This window comes from Elephantulus edwardii, unplaced genomic scaffold (assembly GCF_000299155.1).
Source record: "Elephantulus edwardii isolate Elephantulus edwardi_28Jun2011 unplaced genomic scaffold, EleEdw1.0 scaffold00011, whole genome shotgun sequence".
Lineage (NCBI taxonomy): Eukaryota > Metazoa > Chordata > Mammalia > Macroscelidea > Macroscelididae > Elephantulus > Elephantulus edwardii.
In genome coordinates, this window is record NW_006399761.1 from 25,924,912 (window position 1) to 25,930,259 (window position 5,348).

The window sequence follows — 5,348 nt, forward strand, 5'->3', positions numbered from 1 at the left end:
CTCTCAGAAATTGTCTCTCCTAACAACATGTCCGAAGTATGTGAGATGAAGCTTTGTCATCTTTGCCTCCAAGGAGAACTCTGTTCTTTAAGACAGTCTGCTGTCTTTGCTGCTGGCTCTGCTCTTCCAGTCCCAGCACAGGAGTCAATACATGCAGATGATAATAGCGAACACAGAGAATCCCAAAGACTCAAAAACACAACAACAAAAATATTAGACCTACTATATCAATTTAGTAGAGTGGCAGGATATAAGATCAACATACAAAAGTCAGGTGAATTTCTCTACAACAACAAAGGAATCAAGGAAAGGGAAACTAGAAAAACAATACTATGTACAATAACCAGACTAAATACTTAGGTATTATCCTGACTAGAGTCACAAAAGACCGTGATAAAGAAAACTACAAAACACAACTACAAGAAACAATAAGAGTGAATCCACCAGATGCTCTGCTGGAGAAGGAGGGCCAATCTCCTCCTGTACCAGTCAGTTCTGATTTGATGGTACATGGACAAAAAAAAAATTTTATAAAAAAAAATTGAAAAGAAAGAAACAATAAGAGCTGTTGGGCTGGTTTTGAAGGCAAGGAAGGTGAGAGCTATCACCCGTGGCTTGGCTGAGCAAGACAAGAAATAAGAGAAAGCAGGGAAATCTAGATCCTTAATTCCATTTGCCTGGACAGTTTCATAAGGAGACTCCTAGAAATCTGAGGAGATACAGCCCGCGAATACTTTACACCAAGATGGCAGAACTAAACAAGATACTGTAGCTCACTTGGAAAAGGGGTTTGGATGAACAGATCTTGTAAACAATTTGAAAAGCCACAGCATGCACAGCAGGAGGAAGTACACCCAGGATCAAGATTCACACACCAAGAGATGGATGTGAAGCAAGAGCAAGCCAGGCTTAAAGCACCTGCTTCTTGTGCGGAGTCTGGTTCTGCAGGCACATCGTTTCACAGGGCTCAGTGGTAAACGGGCCAGCCAAGGAGTTTGTTTCCACATCAACACTTTTGAGGGGAATTTTTTAGATTCCTAATTTGTGGGCCTTGTCATACAGAAACTGCTTTTTATACATCACCATTCGGCTCCTGTCTTCATTCCTCCAGAACAGATAGCTGCAAAATGCTTACTGATATCCAGCACTTCCTGTTCAGCCTTTCTGAGCACCTAAAGGCTTACTATGGAAGGAAGTGCCAGGCAGATGGACTGCAGAGAGATTTTGCTGTCTTTCTCATGGTGCCCTTGTAGAGAAACTCACTGTGCAACTTGCTGTCATTTACTTACCAAGTGGAGTCAAGGGGTCTGTCCTTCCCCTTCTGCACTAGGCTGTTATAGAAGGAACTTATCATAACTATTCCAATAGATGTCCCTGTTACATGTCAAGGGATAGACCCAGTATCAACTTCACAGGGAGAACAGCTAGACTATCATGAAAATCTGTTTTGTCGTATAACATCATTACACAAAGTCTTTGCTTCACTTGCAAGAAGAGAAAAGTTGGAGAACTTGCCCACCTAAAATGTCCCAAGTGGGTTTAATAATATTGTACACATTCCAGGCAAAGCTCCAAGAATGGAAAAATCTTCAACAGCTCAGACTCATTGGGGATCCTTGTTGCAATGAGAACTGACACTTACCTACTTCTTAAGGACCAGGTGTGAAGTGAGTCAATGGACACTGGGGATTTGAGGATATTTCTCCAGTTGTCTGATCAGTTATAATACTTGTATCAATTGATCTTTTGAAGTGTTAATTTAAGTGTATATTTAAGCTTAAAACAAAAATGCCTTCGTAGGTATCTTGTGAGGGAAGAAAGATTGAACTTTGGCTAACCATTATGCCTGACCTTCCCAGCGGCTCTAATTCTGCCTTATCTTCCTGAGATGTTTGCAAAGGAAGTTCTATATTACTCCACACCAGTGATCTAAAATGTGTCATTGAGATAAGAATATTTAATATTTGGTTTGGTTTGATGCGGCTTTATAAAGAATATGATATGAGAAAATACTATGGATGAAACAGAGCTCTATGTAATACTTGGTTCCCTAAAACATTTTAGTACAAAGCTGGTTGTGTAAGGTCAGCTGTGAAAGAGCAGCTTTGGACATCTGCCCATGAACTCAATTGCTGCTAGGACGGAAAGAGGGCCTCTCTTCATCTCTTCCCTCTCATGCATATTCCAGGTCATAGGTGTGTAGTCTCATTACCTCACCCATATAGGACATCATTTCCCCCTACAACCATTAGCTTTGGATCTGTTGACATCTTTTGTTCTGACTTATGAGAGTATATGGTGGCTTAGTGTTAAGAAATTGAGCTGCTAACCCAAAGGCATGCAGTTCAAATCCACTAATTGCACCTCTTGTGCAATTTACTGCCTCTTAAAACCTACTGGAGAGTTAGCTATGAGTCACTTCCAACTCAATGGTAACAACAACGAACAACAATATGGAAATATATCTGTATACACTCTAAACACTGGTGTGAAAACTTAGTTCTGGCCATTTCAAATCCTGTCCCCCATAACCTGGTTAAAACAGGAATTATCCATGCATTCCTGGTTCAGATCCAGAGCTGCATTTAGGCCTTGCTCTAAATGGCCACGTGAGGGACCTACCTGTTGGTCATGAGTGTAACCTGGAACCTTCACAAGAGGGAGCTCTGGCTCACATGAGAAAGGGCCCTGGGGCTCGGCATTTAGAAGCAGCAGCTTAAGGATATGAGAGAGAGGTCCCAGTTCATGTTCACCTTCCACACACGTGATGGGGACTGATGGTATGATTTAGAGAGGAATTCACACAATTTTCACAATGATCATAGTCAAGTTGAATAAAGCTTTTAACAATATAAGCAAACAAACAAACAAAAAGAAACAATAAAAGACCTAACTAAACGGGAAATATTCCCTGTTCATAGATAAGAAGACTGAAGGTTGTGAAAATTACAATCCAGTCAAAAACAACTATAATAAATTCATTCTTCACAGAGTTAGAAAAGGAAAGTCTCGGTTTCATTTGGCAAGAAAAGAGACCCAGAACAACAAACAAAGCTGTTCGGGGGCGGGGGGCTGTGGGGGGTGGAGGACAAAATGTAGGAGGCATCTCACTCCCTGATCTCAAAATCTACAACATAGCATAGTAATCACAACAGCATGGCACTGGTACAATGAAAGACACACATACCAATGGAACAGAATCAAGGACCCAGAAATTAACTCACTTACCTACAGTCAACTCATACCAGCATCATTTGTTGAAAATTATATTTGACAAAGAAACACAATCTATTAAATAGGAAATGTCAGCTTTTTTAACAAATGGTATTGGCGAAATTGAGTATCCACACACAGAAATCAGAAACAGGATCTACATCTCACACTATATACAAAACCCAACTCAAAGTGGATCAGAGACCTAATGGTAAAACCCACACCATAAAGATCATAAAAGACAAAATAGGAACAAATTTAGAAGCCTTAGCCTACAACACAAAAAGGCTTGAAAACATAGCCAAACGTGCTCAACAAGGAGATGATAAAATTGATGGCTAAGACCTTTTAAAAATAAAATCCCCACATGAGTAAAAAACTTTTCCAGTAAAGTGAACAGAAAGCCCAGGGTCTGAAAAAAATATTTGGCAATAATATTTAAGAAAAGGGTCTCATAATGAAACTTAAAGGATACTTACTGGGCCTCCACAAGAAAAAGACTGAAAACCTAATTACAAAATGGGCAAAAGATACCAAAAGACTCTTCACAAAGGGGACATAGAAATGGCTATAAAAACTTGTGGAGAAATGTTAAAAATCACTGTAATGAAAGAGATGAAAATCAAAACCACCATGAGATACCATCTCGTCCCAGTAGCAGTAGCAAAGTCTAACAGGACAGCAAGTGATAAATGTTGGAGAAGATGTGGGGAGATTGGAACTCTTATGCACTATTGGTGAGGCAGTAAAATTTTATGGAAGACAGTTTTGCATTTCCTTAAAAACCTGAACATAGAAATCCCATATGAGACCCAACTATTCCACCACCAGGAGTAGACCCCAAGGAAATCAGAACTGAGATATGTATTCCTATGTTCATAGTAGTATTCTCTACAATAGGAAGAAAATGGAACAGCCAAGTGACCATCAACAAATGAACGGGTTGAGAAATTGTCGTACATTCATATAATAGAATACTATGCAGCACTCAGGAGCAACAATTTTGTAAAATATAACATGGGAGAGTCTACAGAGTGTTATGTTGAGTCCATTAACTCGGTCTTTGAGGATAAATATGACATAAAACCATTACTGTAAAAACAGAAGGAAAATTGAGCAAGATGTGTATAAATGTTCAAAAGGGGAACTGGAGAAGGAGATCAGAAAAAGGAGAAGGAGAGACAATCAGTATGATATCAGAAGTAAGTGGGCAGGACAGAGATAAAGAAATAGGAAAAATTCAATGAGGACTTGAAAAGGTGGGTGAAAATAGGCATAGGTCAATAGTAATTAATTACACAAAATACAATGTATATGAAAGCTTATATAAAACACAATATAGCTGAAGATATTGGGAAGATGAATGGAGCAGCTGGGCTCTACAAGGTGTTTTTTCTGTTTTGGTTGAGGCCTGGGTGTGGACTGTTTGTTTGCAATTGGGTGTGAGCTGATTTGATTTGGCCTTGTATTTAAAAAGGCATTTAGTCACCACTTTGGGGCTTCTTTCTAGTTTGGGACGATGAGTGGAGCAGCTGGGTTATACAAAAGTGTGTTTTCTGTTTTGGTTGAGGCTTGGGTGTAGACTGTTGCTCACAATTGGGTGTTAGCTGATTGGATTTGGCCTCACATTTAAAAAGGCATGTGCGCCGAAGGGCCAGTTAAACATGCTTCTAAGTGGTATAGCACCGGTCTGTGACACTGATGTGTCAAATGTGATATTGGTTTCCCATGGTGGACAACGTTTGGTGGGGCTCCCAAATTAAAAGAAGCTTGGAAGCAGGAGTGCCATCCACTTCCAAAATAGCTTGCCTCTGGAAACTCTATGCACTTAGAGAAATGATGAAAGTTATACCTGTTCAAGTTTTTCATTCTTAGGCTTGCTATGAGTCATCTACAACTTGACAGCACTTAACAGCAACAACAACAACAACCTGAATGAAATACGGTGCATGTAAATATGCAAACCAATAAAAAATGGAGGAAAAATATATACTATAAATGAATATATATGTGTGTATATATGTTGTTTAGTGCATATATACATTGTTGTTGATGTTATGTGCCGTCGAGTCGCTTGCGACTCATAGCGACCCTATGTACAACAGCCCTAAACTCTGCTCTGTCCTGTGCCAATC

General features: G+C 39.6%; 1 pseudogene; it reads left to right on the plus strand.

Annotated features, from left to right (window-relative positions):
- Positions 1 to 745: 745 nt before the first annotated feature.
- Positions 746 to 1,523, plus strand: LOC102866940 (annotated as a pseudogene).
- Positions 1,524 to 5,348: the final 3,825 nt, after the last annotated feature.